Raw genomic sequence first — 23,975 nt, forward strand, 5'->3', positions numbered from 1 at the left:
TCCCTTTTTTCCCACATTAAAAAGATAAAAGACCTAACAAGCGTTGGGTTTGTAAGGAATGCAAACAAACTCTCATATTGGTTAGGGATCATAGATCTATAAGAGATGACAATTACCTCCATTGATATTAAGTGTTTTGAGTGAAACCAAAAGTAAAGCTAAGGGCTATGTCCAAAACGGACAATATCATACTATTATACAACAAGAGTCGGAGCATCCAGATTTTTTTTTTTTTTTTTTTTTTACAGTTCTTCCTTGTTTTTGGGGGAAAATTCTCCAATTCTTTTCTTATTTTTGGAGTATTCTACTCCAAAGACCATTAATTAGTGGAGAAACATTGGTTACCCCCACTTTGCTCAATCTTTTCAATTTACCTACCTTTATTTGAACTGTTTTATATATCTCAAAAACTTTTCCTATCATTTTTTCTTATCTAATTCTCTTGATCATAATCTCCATCCCTCTCTGGCTATTTGGCCAATAGCAGTGCTACCATAACAACCTTCTTCATCATCTCTATCTTTGGTTCGTTTGCTTTGAAAATGGTTGTGTATTTAAAGACTCAAGGAGACTCATTTTTTAAATAAATTAAAATTTGCTTTTATTCTCTACTTGGTTGGACCATTTTTCTTTCCTCCTAACCGTTGGTGTCTGATATTTTTCCTTTTAATTGAGCAGATATGACGCTGAAAATGGGTGCCAGAATAGGGTCCATGAGTTGTTATATCAGTGGTCCATTGGCCACAATTGCTGAGCTGATGAGTTGGTACAGTCCCTCGGTGAGCTGTTATATTAGAATTGACGAGTCGATCACGTGGGCGGTTGTGAATAGATAAAGATGGAAGGATCGTGTGGATTTAAAAGACTACTGACATAAAAATGGACGGTCGAAAAAATAGCACGAGATAAAATGTATTGTTCCTTATATCTAGTATGAACATCCTACATTGGACTGGTGGGAAACTACAAAAGATACGTTCGAGAAATATGCATAGAAAAACTTAAAGGAAATACAAAATTAAAAATCCGAACCCAACGTAGCATTTTTCCTTAAGACAATTTTGTTCCATCTACAGTATGGATATACCAATCTGTGAATGCATCACTTCACACGCAAGACTCAACGAACTCACCGTATTTAAGTGCTCGTATAGAGGAAAAAAGAGAATTTTGAGGGATAATTTTCTGTGTTGCAAAAAACCACGTATTTATAGACTATATGTGGCTATTCAAATAGTCATATCTTTTCATCAAAGTTATGTCTTTTGATAAAAAGACATAAGCTTTTTAAAAGACGCACTAGTTCATGAAAAATTATGATTCTTCATTTTTAACAAAAATAATTTTATTCAAAAATTTCAACAATCCCCCACATGAATAAAATTTATTTTTAAAAACGTGTACGATTACTCATGAAGAATAACTACATCAGGATAAGTAGTCCAAGACTTTAAACTTTCCTTAGTAAAACTATGGAATTTACATAGCCGATCAGTAGTTAAAGAACTTTGAACTGTCAATTTTTTAAGAGTAAATCAAGTCCATAATAATTACATATAGATATTCTTCGAAATACTAATGGTTCTCATGTTTGTATTCATTTTGGCCTTGAATACCGTCTGGTTTCATGAGTGTTTTTAGAGAATTCAGCCGCAAAAGTTCTCATAGAAGCGGCCCCTTCACACCCACATAGGTGACTTCTTTAAAGAGTATCCCGGTAATACCCCATTTTTATAAAAGAGCTAAAGAGTCATTAAAAGCATATCTTAACCTCATCTATTTCCAGGTTAGCACTAACTTTTATAATAGGAATGGTTAGGAATTTATAATTCCTTCTTAGTGCTCCTCTGAGTTGTATACATAAATTTGTTTTCCCTTTTGAACCTAGATCTTGGGATCTCCAGTCAGCTAGGTTGGGTTACCATTATGTTAATTCTTATATTATATGCTTCAAACCCATTCCTATTGAAGACAATTTCACTCGTTCTCTTGCCAAAGCTTTCGTAAGCAGATCCCCAATATTATCTTTTGATTTCACATAATCAATTGATAGAATTCTATCAGAGAGTAATTGTCTCATAGTTTTATGTCGAGACTTAACATTATACATTAAAAATGGCACTTGAATTCATATTATACATTAAATATGATCCACCTTTGGATTTTGAATCATTAATATCAAAGATCCAATCTTCATTACTTTATCCTCCCAGTACAAGTGCAACCTGTCATTTCAAATACTTTTTAATATTCATATTATCGTCACTTTCCAATAATCTTTTCCAAGACTATTTACAAATCTTCTAAATTTACTCACTACATATGCTAAGTCCGAACGTGAGCAATTTGTAAGATTCATTAGACTGCCAACCACACACAATACTTGAATTGTGAAATACTACTACATCCAATATCTTTTTAGATAAATGGAAGTTTACATCAATGACAACCTGTTAGACTTAGTTAAGAGTATTTTTTTGCTTTTGTAAAGCGCCCCACGATTTCAAATATTTATATGAAGACCTTTCCACAACTTCTTATCCATACTTTAAAGTACATTATTCATAACAAGGATGTACTAATTACAAAAGCAATTTGGATATTTAACTATATATCCAGTTCAAGCATTTAACCATGCCGCTAAACTTAATTTCATATAAATATGAAACTATCATAGAGTAATTACTCAACACATAATTACATCCACACTCATTCACAAGAATGAAACCACAACTCTCATGAATCAATAAACTCGAGATGTATAGATAATATATCCAATATCGAACCATGCGATATATACCAATACCATCAAAGTATATATATTTACATATTGTCAACACAAAATATGTAATAACCCACTAAATCACAATATTTACAAATCTCAATTTTAAGACACTAGATTCAAGATACAAATTTGAGTGGCTTTTAGACAAACACACTTGTGTTATGTGATTCATACTCAATATAGTATTAAACATAACCTACACACAAGAACCGATGCATAAAATTGATCAATTGAATGACATTATTGGGTACAAATGTTGGTTAAGAAGCACATATCAATAAAAAAAAAACTTGCAATAAACTCATGCCACATGACAAATCAATGAATGCATTTCAAAGCATGAGTATAAAATTGCAAAATATCAATAAAATGTGATTAACAAAATTGAGATCACAACCTTTCATAACAGAGAACGAAATTGTGACAACTAAATAAAAAATGCAATTTGTTTCAAACCACAAAAAATAATAATGCATAAACCGTAGCCAAGATTGAAAACAAAATAAAATATAAAACCAAAATTGTCTTAAGATTGTTGGAGAAATATACATAGAAAAACTTAAGGAAATACAAAAATTAAAAATCTGAACCCAACGTAGCGTTGTTTCCTTAAGACAATTTTGTTCCGTCAACGGTACTTAAGGTTTTCATGAACAATTGTCTTCCAGGATAGGACAGATATACCAACCTGTGAATGTAGGACTTCACATGGAGGACTCAATGAACTCACAGTATTTAAGTACTCGTATAGAGAAAAAAGAGAGAATTTTGAGGGATAATTTTTGTGTTACAAAACTGAGAATAACCACGTACTTATAGAATATTTATGGCCACTCAAATAGTCATATATTTTCATGTAAGGTTACATCTTTTAATAAAAGAACATAAGCTTTTCAAAGACGCACCAGTTCAGGAAAAATTGTGATTCTACGTTTTTAACCAAAATAATTTTATTAATACCCAACTTTTAGACGGGGCAGAGGAATTTTTTTTTTCTTTCTTTCTTTTTAATTATTATTTGTTTTTATATGTTGGTTTCGAGGATAAGGACGATGAATGCTACGCCAAAATGATATAATAAAATAGGATTTATAAACCTTAGAAATTTTGTGTTTTAATATATATATTTTTTTACACAAAATAAAAGAAGTTTAGGAATAAGGTTGAATAACTAAACTTCTAATTGCATTTTAATTAAACACAACCCATTTTTCTCAATAAATAGAAGGTCAACACAAAAGCATAGAATAGGAGGAAGAAAGAGGAGAGGAAAGGGAAAAAAACATGGAGAGCAAGAAGAAGATTGGTTTGGTAGCGATGATGGTGGTGATGATGCTTATGATCGCTACTGTGGTCGACTCCGCCTCTCCTCCGACCGAGAATATCGTGGTCGAACTCGAACTCGTCACCGACCGTCGGGGCGTCAATGCTTTCCCAAGAAAAGTACTGAAAAATGGAGGATCTGGTGTGTGCCATGCAACAGGTTGGCCGTGCAACCCTATGTACGGTTGCCCTTTCCCCAACTGTGCTTGCTACACTGCCGGCCATTGTGGAGATTTCGTGTAAAATTATATGTTTCTTTGTTCGTCTCCTTCCATAAAATAAGTCTCTCGTTCTGCAGTATCATCTCTTTTTCGTGAGATCTCTTTCTTATGAGACTGATGATTGATTTGTGTAACAAAGTTTTTAAACGGGGAAGTTTATAAATAGTATATAAATGGGAGGAGGTTATGTTTATATATTGTGTCTTTTAAATTCAGAGTAATCTATCCGCTTAAGTTTTTCTATTTTCTTTAAAATATTAAAGAAAATGTATTAATAAAATATGGATGAGAAAATTTAAATATACAACTCGTAAATATGATATGTTATGTTTTGGTTAATTAATTAAACTATGTTCAAATTTGTTAATAAATTTAAACAATTAAGAACAGTTTTACAACATAGATATTTCGTGGTTGTTCTCTTAATTAATAATGTGACTGCTGAAAATTCTAATGTGAGGGTGATTCATGTGAGGAAGACGAGCAAAATTAAAGTCATTTTATTCAACCAGCAATTAACTTATTAAATTAAATTTCAATTAGCTAAATCAGTTCTGCGATATTATTCTGAATTTTATCCATAATTTAAGCTGAATGCTCTTGGAACCAAAAGGTCGAGTGAACCAATTGAGCGATTTGTATGGGCGATTGCCTCGACACAGTATATGAAACTTGATATATTCTCTAGAGAATCGTCCAAGACGCCATCACGCCTCCATGTTGTGCACAGAGGGAGTGAAAGTGTCAATGGTTCTCACGTCCTTTCAAAAGTTTCATTTTGATATCAGAGCTCAAAATTCTCAAACGAGCATCTTATCCAAAATGAAATTTGACTAAGATCGATAAGTCAAAAGAGTCACGATTTTGAGGAGGCATGTTAAGGATCCCACATTGAAAATATAACGGACCTAACAAAGATTTATAATATAAGTGGACTTCTTGTCTATTGATTTTGTGATGAAACCCATGATATTAATACTTACGTATGTCCCTCACTCTCTCTATCAACATAAATCGACATGAAATTCTAACAAAAGTCGGCAAGAATTTTTACGCGAATTTGACAATCAATCTAAAGCAAACTCTCACTAAGATTCTTGTCATTGTTCTGTATTCGGCGGAGTAACACACCGATACTAGACTGGGTGTAGATCATCTTGAACCAGAAGACAAGGATACGTACGTGAGGCACCGGTCCGAACATTTGACATCAATAATACCAACCACTCTTGGACAAAATTGACGGCTGAAAGTTATTATTATTATTAATTATATTGAATAATTTTATATTCAAAGGAAAACGTGTCATGTGTGTTTTTATTCGCAATATTTTAAACATTACGGATATGGCTAGTTAGTTTAAACGTAATGATCATCTTAAAAAAATATAATAATAATAAAATAAATAATCAGATAATTTTAAAATACCTAATATTCATAATATGATATTACAATTTATTACAAATATGATGTAAAGAAAATAATAATAATAAAAAAGAGATTTCATAAATCATTCAAAGATTACTCTTAAAAAATAAGTTCGGAACAAATAACAAAAATTCATTTTTGATAACAACGTTTACCTAACATCATCTTCAATTTTGAAAAACGGAAAAGAAAAAAATTGGTTTATGGAGACAAATTGTCAAACTAGACACTATTTTCAAATCGATATTTAAAGTCACTTATTTAGATTTACACTCAACCTCTCCTTATCCTATCCTATTCAAACCTAACCCGTGAACTAAATATTCTCTTATTTTGTTAAATTATATATTTGTATATAGTACTATCATTTATCAAAATAATATATGAAAAAATTCATTTTTTATTTTGTTGGATGTGAGTTAAGTTTGCTATAATGTTATATTGAATCACAAATTTTTACTAAGTGATGCAAATTTCAAAGGTTTACTCCTGTAGCATTTTTTACTGGAACAAGACAATTTTCATAACTTTTTGTCAAAGAAGTGTAAATTACCGTTCAACCAAACTGACTTTCTTTAATTATTATAGTTTGGTTTTGAGAATGAATTAAATTTAAGTCACTACACCATATAAAAGGATGAAATTTATCTAAAAAATACTTATAACCTAGCATTTCCTCTCTATAAATAGAAAAACAAAAAAGCTAAGAGCAAGAGCAAAAGAAATCATAGAATTGGAGAAATAAGTGCATATAAGAAAATGGAGAGCAAGAAGAATATTGGCTTCGTAGTGATGGTGGTGGTGATGTTTATGATCGCTACTATGGCAGACTCCGCAGCCTCCGTCGAGAATTTGGCGGTGGAGCTCTTGGTAGACGGCGGCGTTCAAGCTTTCCCGAGAAAAATTATACTGAAAAATGGAGGAAATGGTGTGTGTGAGGCAATAGGTCAGCCATGCAAATCTCAAGACGATTGCCCTTTTGACTGTGCATGCTACACCGCCGGCCACTGTGGAGATTTTGTCTAAAATTCTGTGCTTTTTTTTCTTTTGTGTCTTATCTCTGTCTTTTCCTCTTTGGATTTCTCTAATTTACCAAAATAAATCTCTCTATATGCATCATCTATCTCTTTACGAGACTTCTGAATTGTGATGATAGATCTATTTATGTAACAAAGCTTGTATTGGTGAAAGAATGGGAGGAGGGTTATGTTTTAATTATATCTTTCTTAGTTCATTGACTTTTAATAAGAAATACATATTCAAAATATAAAATTTTGTCTACTCCTATGAACTTAAGTGAATTTTTTTTTATTACCCAAAGTCGGCCTTTTGCCCCATTACCCAGGTGGTTTGCGCACTGTGAACTCAAGATCTCAACACCCAAGGTATCTCTTAGAGACTAAGTGAAAAAATAATTATTGTATTGTAAATAACAAAAGAAGATTTGAACCTACGACCACGTAGACACTCATGTTTAACTACTTAATTATACTCATATCTACCTATAAAATTTAAGTATATTTGGATCAGGTAGTAAATGAAATATCAAGAGAATACTAATGTTTAACTACCAGGATAAACTCATATCTACCTCTAAAGGTTAAATATATTTAGATCAAATAGTAATTAAGGTTAATAAAATAGAATCTATGTTAAGTTTTATATATATCAAATTTGATTTATTGGATATGATTGTGGTTGAGATATAAGTAGTAGTATTGTAAAAAAAAAAAAAAATAGAGGAGTTTATATAATATTTTACCCACTAACAAAATGTTCAAAATATATATTGAAAACAAAATTTCAATGTTTTATCTTTATTTATTTTTAACTAATAATCTTAGAATCGCCAAACTAATAATCTTAGAATCAGTTGACGGGGGAGAGGTAGTCGTAGTCATGTATCTTATAAACCTTATTAACTTAGAACAACTTAGAAGTGGCTTTCAAGATGGTGTTTCAAGATGGTGGCTCTCTCTTAGGTTCACCAAAGAGTAATATTTTTTATGTTAAGACTCTCAATGCTTTCGATGTGAGATCTTTTAAGTAACATGCCTTCTCAAGATGACAATTCTTTTTTTTATACCCACCAATCTTGATTGGATGATCTTTTTGGATCGGATGCTAGTCCTTGAAACGTGTTGGACTCCAATTCCATCTTAATACGTATAGGATAATTTCATTTCAAAATCAATTGGGTGATTGTTAATGTTTACCAAATTAAAAAAGGGGTTCCAAATCCAAACATATATCCAAAACATTAGATTTATTTTTATTTATGCACACTCTTAAAATGATATTGATCATCACATAGAGAGAGTGATGACATCATTGAAAGAAATTTCAGAAACAGCATAGTTTTCCAGTTTTTAGAGCTTCATCTTCAGTCTTCAGTTTTCAGATTTGATTATTAACCGCAGAACCCATGCGCCATGCAAATACACTCACCGGGGCAATCCGAGTCCTGTTTGCATTGCTTCAAGATTCTCGGACACCCTCTTTGATTCTCGTAATACACAACTTTCACAAACATTTTTCTTGGATAATCATTCATGCCTTGACCAACTACAGCTCCATCGTCGGAGACGAGAGGTCTCGTGGGTCTCGTGTCGCCCTCGTCGAAGGCGGCCGATGTTGCGACCAGCATCATCGCCACCAGCGCCACCACAACAACAATCTTCTTGCTCTCCATTTCAACTCCCTCTTTCGAATGATATGTTTTAATTTCTTCCTTCTTTTTCACCTTTGTTGTTTAAAGTTGCTTTGCTTGAGTCCCTTTTATAGAAGAACATAGGTGTGGTGAATATTACGTGGTGTTTCAAATAACCGTTTGATGCATATTCAAAATTCTATTTGTTTTTTTTAGAGTTTTGAAATTCTATGGCCTCGAAACTATGGACTAAGGGAATCTTTCTTGCATCTGGCTGGCCATGGCCATGTGTCTCAGCCATCATCTCTAGCTTCGTTTTCGTTTTGCCAACTGAGAGATGTGCATGGAAGCTTATTACCAAGTGGCGGAAGAAATTAAATTTTGTCCTTTTTAACTTCTAAGATCTAAAACTATACTATTTTTGTCCTTTTAGAAATGTCTAATTGGGTCCTTAGGTCTTAGGTTAATCTAATCTAATTTTCAACATTATATTAATATTCACAAAGTTTTATTCAAAATAAATTGACAATAAGAGGAGTTGTCTACCTATATTATAAACTCTTATTTGTTTAATGTGGAATCCTTAACATGCCATTTGGGTTCACCGATCGGTTAGATTTTATTTATTAACCGGACGTTTAAGCTTTTATACCATATCAAATATGTGTGTTAGAGTGCTTAAAAGCTATTTAGGTTGGTTGAGATAAGTAATGATTAAGTAGGTATTGGATAGCAAAATAATAGTAAGATCTAGTTTGTTTTATAAGTTCAAGGACTAAAATAAATATTTCGAAGGTTTATGAACCCTAGGAGAATAATTTAATAACCTCTACATAACTATTTTTATTTTTGGTTTCTTGTTTTTAATACTACTCCCACCTACTTGTTTTTTTGTGTTTCTTTTATACTTTTTGAAAATGTTTAATTATCTCAGAAAATTTTGGAAAGTACAAAAAAAAAAGGTTTTGTTTTTAAAATTCGACTAATAATAATATATGTTTATAAGAAAGGTGAAAATGTACTTAAAAAAATGGTTAAAAATTTAACATAAACTAAAAATAAATCGTTATTAAACAAGACATTAATTATTCATTTGTATTTTGATTTTTGTTTTTAAAGAAAAAAGAACAGCACAAAACTAAGGTTCATAATCAACTAAAACAGATAACCAAGTGGGAATTTGAATTTTAATTTAGTAATGATTCAACACTAGATTCGATTAGATGGACCCAATAAATGGGACATGACATGGATATTCTAATATTATATGACATTTTGTTACAAATGATTTAAGGAAACTAAAGAAAGAATATTTCATAAATCATTCCAAGATTATTTTTAAAAAAATTAAGAACAAACAACAAAAAGTTATCTTTGATAATAACATTTACCACATCGTCTACAATTTTGAGGAAAGAAAAGAAAAAATGGTTTATGGAAACAAAAAGTGTCAAAGCATATCTTTGGAAACGATTTATTTAAATCGGTGAGGATATTTAAATTTAGACTTACAGCTCATAACCTAATACTCTCTTATTTTTCTAAATTACTTATATGGAAAAATTAATTTTTTTATTTTTTATTTTTGCTTTTTGTATGTAGGTTAAATCTGCTCTAATGTTTTAGCTTAATTACATTGAACCAAAAACTCTTATAAGGGATGAAATTAAAACACTTGTTATCTAAAAACAAGTTTGCAAGTCAATTTAAGTATAGTTATATATAAAAGTTAGAAAATTTCTAATTTTCACTCTCAAATGTTATTCAACTAAGAAAATATATCACTTTTTCTCTCTGTGGGGCAACTCTATGATTTTCCAAGGTAGAAGAGCCCTGGACCAATTCGAAACAAAAATTTGGAGCGTGAAATGCAATTAGATAAATTTTTTTTTTTTGGTATTCAGATTAAATTATTAATTAGAATAATTTATAGTTTTCTTGGTTGTACTAAAAAAAATAAGGTATCCAAGCTCCACTTAGAAAAAACTTAATTTATAATCTATCTATTCTTCAATGTGAGATCTAAAAACATATTTTTCTCTGGTACTTAGGTAAGTACTATATGGTTCGGGTCTTTAGTCTAGAGATCAATCAAGTTTGGATTTTTTGGGCCTCAATTTTAGGTATTTAAAACCAATTTAAAGGAGATAGTCAAGTTTAATCCCCGTTTAAGAAAAAAAAAACAGCAACACTCATATTTATCACTTTATTAAAAACGGTTCGAAATTCAAACACATTGCACACAACATTAGACATATTTTTTATTTATGCACTCTTAAAATGATATTGATCATCACATACAGAGAGAGAGAGTGATGATATCATTGAAAGACAGATTTTATTTTTCCAGAAACAGCATCATTTTCCACTTTTCAGAGCTTCGTTATCTTGATGGCATGAGAATATTAACCGCAATGCCCGTCCACGCAAATACACTGAGCCATGCAATCGGAGTCGCGTTTGCATTCCATCCAGATTCGGGGACAGATTCTTTCCTCCTCATTGTACACCCCAATTTTTATAAACATTTTTCTTGGATAATAATTAACTTCACCAGTTTCAGCTCCACCGTCGTCGAAAGCGGCCGACGACATTGCCACCAGCATCATCACCACCATTGCCACAACAACAACGACCTTCTTGCTCTCCATTCCGACTCCCTTTCTTCCTTCTTTGTTATCTTTGTTGTTTAAAGTTGCTTCGCTTGAGTCGCATTTATACAAGAATAAATGTGCATGCATGTGGTGTGTGTCGAATAATCGTTGCATGCATATTTAAAATCTGTGCGTGTTTTAATAGTCGTTTGATATACACACAGTTTTTAGATTCCGTGGTCTTGAAACTAGGGGAATATGAGAATATTTCTTGCATCTGGCTGGCCATGGCCATTTGTCGCATCCATGCCCTCTGGCTTTGCCAACCAGAGTAATGTGCATGGAAGCTTAGAACCAAGTGGCCCCTTTGAAGAAGATTAAATATGTTCATTTCTTTTAACTTTTTAAGAGTTAAACTAGCTAGTAGTTAAAACATCAATTTTTAACTCAAGTTCAACTGATTAGATATATATATTCAATTAAAAGATTTGAAGTTTTAATTTTCATAAAAACAGGAATCGCTTCTCAGAGGTGTACCCGTAGATACCAGCATTCCTGCAGTAGAACAAGGCAATTTTTAGATTTTTTTTTACTGCATTTTCTTGGATGTTATTTGATTATTTGATAAGATTCAAGTATTCTCGTTTCTAATTTTATTAAAAATTTAAGTATTTAACAACTAATGATTCTTGTTTTTCATTTTATAGAAACATTCTCAAACGTATAGAAATTTTGAAAAAAATAAAAACAAGTTTATTGTTTATTTTTTCTAATACCAAACAGGCCATTCTTCGGACTTGGAAATACACTCTATGATGAAAATGTCAATAAAGCGGGAAAAGCCAAGTGAAATTTGGAAAATGTACAGCAAACAATGTCAAAGAGAAGCCAAAAAGGGGCCGTGCAAAAATAGATGATCCAAAGTTTCACGGGAACGATTGCATAAAACACACCGGTTTGGATTAATATGCATCAAAGGATATCGAACATGTAGCTTGTCCTGGGTGTTTAAGAATTCACACTTCTTAGGAAAGAGGAGGCCCCATAAACAAAGCAGGTGGACTATAAGATTGTTGTGCCGAGAGCCAACTTTTCAAAGAATTAACTATAAAGACCATTTGAACTATGGAGCCAACATAACCTGTCAGTCCCTTTATCCTCTGACGGATGCATAAGTATTAAGGATCCCACAATGATAAAAGAATGGACCTTACACAGTTTATAATAGACATGTACTATTCCTTTTATTGCCAGAATTGAGATGAAACCCCATAAATATTAATATGGTATCAAAATCCAAAGACTCTTAACAAGAAAGTGAGAATTTTGATGAATCCTTTACAAGACTGCTCAATAATTCCCCAAAACCCAACGGTACAGAGAGGTAATGACAACTGTGTAAAAATTAAAAAAACCAGAAGGATTCCAAATCCAAACATACAAAACATTAGATTTATTTTTATTTATGCACACTCTTAAAGTGATATTGATCATCACATATAGAGGGAGAGTGGTGATATCATTGAAAGACATTTTAGAAACTGCATAGTTTTCCAGTTTTCAGCGCTTCATCTTCAGTCTTCAGTTTTCAGATTTGATTGTTAACCGCAGAACCCGTGCGCCATGCAAATACACTCACCGGGGCAATCCGAGTCCCGTTTGCATTGCTTCAAGATTCTTGGACACCTTCTTTGATTCTCGTAATACACAACCTTCACAAACATTTTTCTTGGAAAATCATTCATGTCTTGACCAGCTACAGCTCCATCGTCGGAGACGAGAGGTCTCATGTCGCCCTCCTCGAAGGTGGCCGACGACGCGACCAGCATCATCGCCACCAGCGCCACCACAATGAAAATCTTCTTGCTCTCCATTTCAGCTCCCTCTTTTCAATGGTATGTTTTCTTACGACTTTGTTACCTTTGTTGTTTAAAGTTGCTTTTCTCCAATCCCTTTTATAGAAGAACCAAGGTGTGTCGAATATTACGTGGTGCTTCAAACAACCGTTGGATGCATATTCAAAAATCTGTAACAGATTTCATACCTAGAGTTTCGAAATTCTATGGCCTCGAAACTATGGACTATGGGAATCTTTATTGCATCTGGCTGGCCATGGCCATGTGTCTCAGCCAACATCTCTAACTTCGTTTTCGTTTTGCCAACTGAGAGATGTGCATGTGGAAGCTTATTACCAAGTGGCTGAAGAAATTAAATTTTGTCCTTTTTTATCTTCTTTGATCTAAAATTATACTATTTTTGTCCTCGATTTTTAGAAATTTCTAACTGGATCATTAGATCTTAGGTTGATTTAATTTAATTTTCAACACTATATTAATATTCGCGAAGTTTTATTTCAAAATAAATTGACAATAAGAGAAGTTGTCTACCTATATTATAACTAGAATTCTTTTTTTTTTAATGTGAATCCTTAACAGTCTTTTAGGTTCACCAATCTTTGTTAGATTTGTTAAGGATCCCACATTGATAAAATAAGGGACCTGACATAGATTTATAATAGATATAGACTACTCCTTTCATTCTCAATTGGATTTGAGATGGAACCTTATAAATATTAATAACGTTCACCAATCTTGGTTGGATTTTTATTTGTTAACGGGATCGTTTATCATTCTTGTAGTTGGTTTTAAGTTCAAAGACAAAAGTAAATATTCCAAAAAGTTTCTGAACCATACCATAAGGGAATAATTTAATTTAATAACCTCCCTAACTATTTTGTTTTTAAACACCACAAAATATTTCTTCTATAGTTACTGGACTTGGAAATACACTTTATGATGAAAGTGTTAATAAAGCGGGAAAAGCCAAGTGAAATTTGGAAAATGTACAACAAACAATGTCAAAGAGAAGCCAAAAAGAGGACGTGCAAAAATAGATGATCCAAAGTTTCACTGGAACGATTGCATAAAACACACCAGTTTGGATAAATATGCATCAAAGGATATCGAACATGTAGCTTGTTCTGGGTGTTTAAGCCTCTGTGTAAGATGCATCATATAAAGAATTCACACTTCTTAGGAAAGAGGAGGCCCCATAAACAGTCAATCAAAGTAGGTGGACTATCAGATTGTTGTGTCGAGAGCCAACTTTTCAAAGAATTAACTATGAAAAGGCCATTTGAACTGTGGAGCCAATATAACCTGTCAGCCTCTTTACCCTCTAAAGGATGCGGAAATATTAAGGATCCCACATTGATAAAAGAAGGGACCTTACATAGGTTTATAATAGACATGTACTACTCCTCTCATTGCCAATTGATTTAGAGATGGAACCCCATGAATATTAATATGGTATCAAAGTCCAACAAGCTCAAACGATTCAAACTGTAACTCGAGGTAGGGATGCTCCAAACGCCAGTTCTGTGAACGATGTCTGGTCTTGTGAGAGTGAGATGTTGTAGGATCTATTAATTCCTCATCATTATGAGATTTGGTCATTGAGGTTGCCATGGGAGTGGCAATATGAAAAGCTTCCAACATTTGAGCCTTGTGTAGTACTTCTCTAGTGTATTAGTTTGAGTAAGATGTATACCTTGAGTGGTAGGTTGTACTTCAATGCCTAGAAAGAACTTGAGATTTCCTAGATCCTTTAAAGTAAATTCATTGCTAAGTTGTAGGATTAGTTTAGATAAAAACTCAGTGTTTGTTCCTGTAAGTATGATATCATCCACATATAAGATAGACGATCAAACCAAGCTCGAGGAGCTTGTTTGAGGCCATAAAGGGATCTCTTTAATTTACAAACATGATTAGGGAGTTCGGGGTGTACATAACCTGGAGGTTGAGCCATGTAGACATCTTCTTTTAAGAATCCATGAAGGAAAGAGTTTTTGACGTCTAATTGTCTGAACGACCAATGTTGTGATATAGCAAGGGCAAGAACTAACTTGATAGTAGTGTGTTTGATAACCAAGCTAAATGTTTCATTGTAGTCTATGCTTTCCACTTGTGAGTATCCTTGGGCCACTAACCTTGCTTTATGTCATTCCACTGTCCCATCTTCCCTTAATTTAGTCTTGAATATCAACTTACATCCTACTATATTTGTGTTTGTTAGTCTTTGTGTGAATTTCCAGATGTGATTTTCATAGAGAGCTTTGATCTCATCATCCATAGCTAGCTTCCAATGAGGAATTTTCAATGTTGTCTTATACCCTTTGGGTTCTTCTACTTGTTGTACTGTTATAAAACAATTAGGATTTACTGATCTAGCATTTACTTTGCTTCTGGTGGTCATTGGATGACAACTACCAATAGTTATTTGAGGTATTTGTTGAGTCTGCACAACATTAGAACCAATATTTTGATTGTTAGTAACAAATTCAATTGGCAATTCAATGTATAACTCACCATGACTACTTAGAGCTGGAGGTAGTTGGAATTGAGATATGTTTTCATCATGCACATTATGATATGCATCAGCAGATGATTTAGTAGATGGTTCATTATGGATTTCATCAATCCTTGTTGTAATAGCAGGTAACTCAGTTTCTGACATCTCAAGATCCCTTGGTGTCTCTATTTCTGCGTTCCCGCTTATGGAAGTTGCTCTGCTACTAGTGTCCGGTATATCATCGAATTTGATCCTTGCATTTCTTCCAAGTTCTTCTTCTGCCATGATTGATTTTTGCAATCTTGTCCCTTGTATTTTGTCAACTGTTTGGAGTTCAGGGGAATGCTAAACTTTTTCATCTACATAGATACTTTCGCCCAGGCTTTGGGAGCTTTTAGCTTGGTTTTTGTCAGTTTGATTAAAAGGGAACACTTGTTCATCAAAGACAACATGTCGAGATATATAAACTCTATTGGTTGTTGGATCTAAACATCTATACCCTTTATGTATTGGACTATATCCTATAAAAACACAGGGATATGTTTGCTTAGAGAACTTATCTTTGGTATAGTTCCTCAAATAGGGAAAACATCTACAACCGACTATTTTAAGGCTATTATAGATAGGTTTCTTTTTGTACAATCTTTCAAAAGGGGTGCTCATTTTTAAAACCTTCGAAAGGCATTCTATTTACTAAGAAAGTTGTTGTAATAAAGGCATCAACCCAATACTTCATAGGCACATTAGATTGAGAAAGAATGGACAAGCCAGTTTCAACAATATGTCTGTGCTTCCTCTCAGCAACTCCATTTTGTTGTGGTGTGTGAGGACATGACATTTGATGCTTAATCCCACTTTGATCTAGGATGTTTTTTATGTTTGAGGATATAAACTCTCCTCCACCATCAGTTTGCAGGACCTTTATCCTCCTATTAAATTGATTCTCAACAAGTTTTTGAAATTTAGAGAAGCATAAATATACATCTGATTTCTTTTTTAATGGGTATATCCAAGTGAACCTAGAATAGTCATCCACAAAACTTATATAATACTTGAAACCTTGACATGAAGTAATAGGAGCGGGTCCCCATAAATCACAATGGACTTTATCAAGAGGAAACAAACTTAGTTCATTACTAGAATTAAAAGGTAGTTTGCAACTTTTACTTAATTGACAACTAGAACAAATAGACTCCTCCTTTTTCCAGTTTGACACATGAATCATGTGTTTATTGCAAAGAGATTTAAGTGCAGCATCATTTATGTGACCTATTCTTCTATGCCATTTTTTATGATCAGCTTTGTTTGATGTTGAATAAGCTGTAGTAGAAGTAGTAGTGTAGTAGGCATGTTGGGTTGGTTCTTCAAGAGCATAAAGACCTCCTTTCTTAACTCCTTTTGCTATGATTTTCCCCTGTTTGTTCTTTATAACAAAATCATCCGTAGAGAATGTTATTAAACAATCATTATCTTAAGTTAATTTACTCACAGATAAGAGGATTTTCTTCATATTTGGTACCACAAGAACTTTCTCAAGCCATAATGATCCATTTTGAGTAGAGATTTTACCATTTCCAATTTCAGTTATATCTAAAGCTTCACAATTTCCCACATACATTTGTTCATTGCCTATGTATTTTTTTTATAAGACATCTTACCTGAGTTGTTAACTACATGTGCTGTAGCTCTAGAATCTGCATATAAAGTTGGATCGGTTTTTTCCTCTAAAGCAAGAGTAGCAAGTGCCTCCGGGATGTCATCCGTTTGATAGGTATGATCAAACCTGTTCCAACACTTAATGGCAGTGTGATTAGTTCTACCATATATCTGACAAGGACTGATTTTACCTTGATTTGAAGAGAAGTTTATGTGAGCTGATTGTGGACTGAAGCTATTTTGCAGGGGCTTTTCTTGTGTATTGTGACTTCTACTGGGTTGAAAACCTCTTCCCCTAGATGAGAATTGTCTCCCTCTGCCACGACTTCTTCCTTTGTGGCTGTAAAAGGCATGATTGTGAATGATGTTTATTGATTTTTCTTCTTCTAACATCAAGTATATTCATCTGCTCATGAGCTTTTAAAGCAAGTATGAATTGGTTGAAGGTTGGATATGGTGCTTTTGAAAGCATTGCTGGTTTGAAATCTTTGTAGTTGGTGCCCAATCCTCTAGCCAATGTAAAAACCTTTCTTAAATCATCAAGAGGCTTCTTTATTGCAGCCAATTTGTCACTTAGGGTCTTGAATCCTTTGATATAATCTTCAAGTAAAAGATTTTCCTTCTTCAAACAATGAAGAGATTCGTTGATGTGGATCTCATTCTCCTTGGTGATAGATACTAATGTTTATTCTAGTGATTTCCACACTTGATATGCGCTTTCCATACCTTCAATCACAGTAAGCACTTCCTCAGTAATGATTCCTAATAACCATGAGGTTAAAAGACCATCATTGTTGAGCCAAACGGCATACAGTGGATTAGAGGTTGATTCACCATCTTTATTGATGATTTCTTCTTCTGAGCCTCACTGCTTGTCAGATGCTGATCTATTCCAAGATTTCTTACCAATGGTGAGACTTGTGACTTCCATAGAAGATAATTTGAGGAACTTAACTTCAGAGAAATCAAACTAGAACACTGGTGGAAAGACTAAATAGTAACTGTTGCTTCTGATTTGGCCATGAGATTGAATATAGCAGAATAATACCAAGAATTTCAGTAGTTTTCCTTCGTGTAAAGCTCTGATACCATGAGAATTTTGATAAATCCTTTACAAGACTGCTCAATAATTCTCCAAAAAGATATCTTTACTAAGAGGATTCATCCTCAATATAACATACATGAAGGAATATACAAGGAAAGAAAAAAAAACTCAAACTATTTCCCCTATTTACAGACTTGCTGCTATTCCTAACTAAAGAAATAAAGAGACTAAAAAGATAGAAACTATATACTTTCCTAATTTGAGAGGGAGAATATTAAGGAACAAAACCCAATGGTACATAGGGGTAATTACACAAGATTGACCAACAAAAAGACAACATAAATGCTTATGGATTTACTAAGGACAGTAAGTGATTTTAGGAGTTGCAGTGGCTAAAATCCTCATGTCTGAAGAAGGATTATTCTTTGGACTTTATGCCTCCATGATAGTGCACACATTGAATTGATTCTACACATCATTTAGGAGAGATTTTCTAATACTATATTAGCATCCTTTGACAGTATTTCAAGATTAACAGTGCACACGTTCAACTGGTAATGAGTGGGAATTTCAGTTGAAGGTTGGATAACTGTAGTATTTTGTCAAAAAGTAATATGTATAGGATAATTTCGTCTCAAAATTAATTGGTAACGAGAGGAATTGTCCATGTATATAATCAAAAGAAAAAAAAACAGAAGAATTCCAAATCCAAACATACAAAACATTCGATTTATTTTTATTTATGCGCACTCTTAAAGTGATATTGATCATCACATACAGAGGGAGAGTGGTGATATCATTGAAAGACATTTTAGAAACTGCATAGTTTTCCAGTTTTCAGCGCTTCATCTTCAGTCTTCAGTTTTCAGATTTGATTGTTAACCGCAGAACCCGTGCGCCATGCAAATACACTCACCGGGGCAATCCGAGTCCCGTTTGCATTGCTTCAAGATTCTTGGACACCTTCTTTGATTCTCGTAATACACAACCTTCACAAACATTTTTCTTGGAAAATCATTCATGTCTTGACCAGCTACAGCTCCATCGTCGGAGACGAGAGGTCTCATGTCGCCCTCCTCGAAGGTGGCCGACGACGCGACCAGCATCATCGCCACCAGCGCCACCACAATGAAAATCTTCTTGCTCTCCATTTCAGCTCCCTCTTTTCAATGGTATGTTTTCTTACGACTTTGTTACCTTTGTTGTTTAAAGTTGCTTTTCTCCAATCCCTTTTATAGAAGAACCAAGGTGTGTCGAATATTACGTGGTGCTTCAAACAACCGTTGGATGCATATTCAAAAATCTGTAACAGATTTCATACCTAGAGTTTCGAAATTCTATGGCCTCGAAACTATGGACTATGGGAATCTTTATTGCATCTGGCTGGCCATGGCCATGTGTCTCAGCCAACATCTCTAACTTCGTTTTCGTTTTGCCAACTGAGAGATGTGCATGTGGAAGCTTATTACCAAGTGGCTGAAGAAATTAAATTTTGTCCTTTTTTATCTTCTTTGATCTAAAATTATACTATTTTTGTCCTCGATTTTTAGAAATTTCTAACTGGATCATTAGATCTTAGGTTGATTTAATTTAATTTTCAACACTATATTAATATTCGCGAAGTTTTATTTCAAAATAAATTGACAATAAGAGAAGTTGTCTACCTATATTATAACTAGAATTCTTTTTTTTTAATGTGAATCCTTAACAGTCTTTTAGGTTCACCAATCTTTGTTAGATTTGTTAAGGATCCCACATTGATAAAATAAAGGACCTTACATGGATTTATAATAGATATAGACTACTCCTTTCATTGTCAATTATATTTGAGATGGAACCTTATAAATATTAATAAAGTTCACCAATCTTGGTTGGATTTTATTTCTTAATGGGATCGTTTATCATTCTTGTAGTTGGTTTTAAGTTCAAAGACAAGTAAATATTCCAAAAAGTTAACCGTACCACAAGGGAATAATTTAATTTAATAACCTCCCTAACTTTTTTTTTTTTTGGTTTCTTGTTTTTAATACCCTCTTATTTTCTGAAATTAGATATGTGCACTACTACTTAAATCATGAAATTATATGGAAAAAAATTAATTTATTTTCATTTTCTTTACTTTTTTGGATGTAAGTTAAATCAGCTCTAATGTTTTAACTTAATTCCATTAAATCACAAATTCTTATAAGGGATGAAATTAAAACACTTGTTAGCTAAAAACAACTTTGCAAGTGATCAATTTAAGCATAGTTGTATATAAAAGTTGGAAAAATTCTAATTTCCACCCTCAAATGTTATTCAACTAAAAAATACATCATTTTTCTCTTCGTGAGGCAACTCTATGATTTTCCAAGGTAAAAGAGTCTTTGACCAATTCAAAACAAAAATTTGGAGCGTGAAATGCAATTGGATATTTTTTTCATTTTCTTTTTCGGTATCCAGATTAAATTATCAATTAGAATAATTTATAGTTTTCTTGGTTGTACTAAAGAAATAAAGTATCCACACTCCGGTTAGAAAGAACTTAAATTGTAATCTATCTATTCTTAAATGCGAGATCTAAAAATATATGTTTTCGTGGCACCTGGGTAAGTACTATATGGTTCTAGTCTTTAGTGAGTCTATTAATAGAGATCGATCAAGTTTGGGCTTTTTGGACCTCGATTTTAGGTATTTAAGGGTTAACCTTCTCATTTCTTGTCTATCATTTTCAATAGGATTAGTACATATATTGTCTATTTAGGAGACCTAATTACATAAAAGGATTGAAAGTTAAAGAATTTACACTTTTGTCTAACATAATTTCTAAAATAGATGGTACCCATAATAGAAATTACTAATATATCCATCTCAATATTAAATCATTAATAAAATATGAAATTGGTTAATATTTATTAAAATATACCAAATCCCTAAAATTAAGCTAATTGAGATTTTTACAACCCACCAATTTGGTAACCCACGATTTTTAGAAACCCAATTTTCGTAACCACTTCATCTCCCTCTTCATCACTTCGACTGAAACCCAAGGTTCGCATCTCGTGCGGTTGCTTCAGAAAACTTCTCATCTTCAAGCTTCTCATCCCCGTTCTTTCAAAAGATTACTTCGGCGTCATCCGTCGCATTTATAGGGCAACATCGTCACCAGCTACGTCTCCGTCGCATTTATAGGGCAACATCTTCCTTTTTTATTGTCACTGGCTACTTCTCTGTCATCAGCTACGTACCCAAGCTTCTCATCTCCGGCGGCCTCCGTCGCATTTATAGGGCAACATCGTTTCAATTTTGCACAGAATTGAGGTATATATTTCTCAATTTAGGTTTCTTTTTTTGACAGAATCTGCTACTTTTTGGTTCCCATTATCTCTTCCTATCTGCTATTATCCTTTATAACAGTGTATATTTCAGTATATATAATATAGTCATACTGATTAGGATATATAATATATATCTAGATTAAAATATTTCCATATATAACAGTGAAACAATTTCCATGAAAAATGTATTAGGATATATAATATATCTCAAGTTTACATAGGACTTTCGGTATTACATTGGTATATACGAGTATATTTTTCTTTATTCGTTTGTTATGAGTAACGTATGTGTGGTGATATAGTGTTTAGATAAGGATATATATTATATCTCAAGATTTATGTATGTCGATATATACTGATGGTGATTCAAAGTTAAAAATCTATTGGATATATACTGTTAAGGATTTACATCAATACAAACGGATAAATTTTATATCTCATAAGGTTTAGTCTATGTTATATCAGATATATTATATATTCAATATGTTATACTTTATATCATGTCTTATAGAACTTCGTTTTGGCCTTCAACTAGGATTGTTTGCCCTGTAATGAGCCTTTAATATTTTACATGTTTTAGGTAGATATATATTAGTTGAATTACGTTAACATGGTCGAGTGCAAAGGACTACCAAAATATATAGTTTCAAGCATGAAAAATAGGAAATATCATTGCTAAATAGCAACTAGCAAGCTACAACCTGAATATCACACAAGCCTTTTTTAGCGGTTCAAAAGCACACTACACACTAATAATCATTTCTTTCACTGTTTTAGGTTAAAGTTTTGATATCAACTCTGATTACCTTTAATTCTGTCTACTGACGAGGACTTGGGTTGGATCACTATATTTGATAGATATTTAGCATCTTAATCCTTAATCACATGGCTTCCATTTAAATTTTGCTGCAGTTTCTTGGTATTGTAGCATTACGAGAATGACTATTTATTGTAGCACCGTAGCGTAGCAGACGACAAGGATGTTGTGTTGGGCAGTGAACGAAGAAGAAAAAATGGAAGAAAAAACGGAAGAAAAAACGAGAAAACTTGGAAGTGAACGAAGAAGAAAATCAGAAACAATAGAGGAGAGATGAAATAAATCTTTTTTGAGGGATTTGGAGGACACAATTAAGGAATTTGAATTCAGATAATATCTATGGGGCCCACATTTATTAAAGTATTGTGATATTAATTTATGGAAATAATAATTTTATATTTCAAAAAATCCAAATTCATTAATAAATGAAAATGCAATGGTAAATACGGAATTAAATTAAAATCCTAATTGCATAAATTTAAAAGTGTAAATTTTTAGAAATTTAGACATTTATGTAAATAAGTTTCTAAAACAGCCCTATCTCTATTAACAAATCTAAGCATTTGACAACTATTTAGGTTTCTTCTTTCTCACTTTTTAGAAACATTCTAAAGATTGTATCGAAATTTTAGAGTAACAAATACAAGTTTCTTGTTTCTTGTTCCCATTTTCAATTTGTTCTAACGTAAATAAAAATTTTGTTTTATCATTCTTAAATCTAACGAGAGAGATAGTCAATTTAATCCGGTTTAAAAAAAGAAACAACAACACTCATATTTATAACTTTATTAAAAGCGGTTCCTAAGACACATTTTTTATTTATGCACTCTTAAAATGATATTGATCACCACATATAGAGAGAGAGAGTGATGATATCATTGAAAGACAGATTTTATTTTTTCCAGAAACAGCATCATTTTCCACTTTTCAGAGCTTCGTTATCTTGATGGGACGAGAATATTAACCGCAATGCCCATCCACGCAAATACACTGAGCCAGGCAATCGGAGTCGCGTTTGCATTCCATCCAGATTAGGGGACAGATTCTTTCATCCTCATTATACACCCCAATTTTTATAAACATTTTTCTTGGATAATTAACTTCACCCGTTTCAGCTCGACCGTCGTTGAAGGCGGCTGACGACGTTGCCACCAGCATCATCACCACCATTGCCACAACAACAACAACCTTCTTGCTCTCCATTTCGACTCCCTTTCTTCTTTCTTTGTTATCTTTGTTGTTTAAAGTTGCTTTGCTTGAGTCGCATTTATACAAGAATAAAGGTGCATGCATGTGGTGTGTGTCGATAATCGTTGCATGCATATTTAAAATCTGTGCATGTTTTAATAGTCGTTTGATACAGGTTTGATATACACACAGTTTTTAGATTCTGTGGTCTTGAAACTAGGGGAATATGAGAATATTTCTTGCATCTGGCTGGCCATGGCCATTTGTCTCATCCATGCCCTCTGGCTTTGCCAACCAGAGTAATGTGCATGGAAGCTTAGAACCAAGTGGCCCCCTTGAAGAAGATTAAATATGTTCATTTCTTTTAATTTTTTAAGATTTAAAATTATACTATTTTAAAAAATCTTCTCCCCTAGACCTCGGTTTTTAATTCAATTTGAGTATAGTTCAATTAGTTAGAGATATATATATGCGATTCTTTTTGAAGTTTTAATTGCTATTGAATTAAAAAACAGGCATCGCTCCTCAGGGGCATACTCCTGGATACAAGCATTCGTGTAGTAAAAAAACAGGCATGATTTCTCAGATGTGTACTCGTATA

General features: G+C 32.9%; 1 pseudogene; it reads right to left on the reverse strand.

Moving 5' to 3' along the window:
• Nucleotides 1-8,006: 8,006 nt before the first annotated feature.
• LOC111017654 (uncharacterized) lies at nt 8,007-23,437 on the reverse strand (annotated as a pseudogene).
• Between the last annotated feature and the right edge of the window lie 538 nt (nt 23,438-23,975).

This window comes from Momordica charantia, assembly GCF_013281855.1.
Source record: "Momordica charantia cultivar OHB3-1 chromosome 10 unlocalized genomic scaffold, Mcharantia_2.0 BLBB01000010.1, whole genome shotgun sequence".
NCBI classification, from domain to species: Eukaryota; Viridiplantae; Streptophyta; class Magnoliopsida; order Cucurbitales; family Cucurbitaceae; genus Momordica; species Momordica charantia.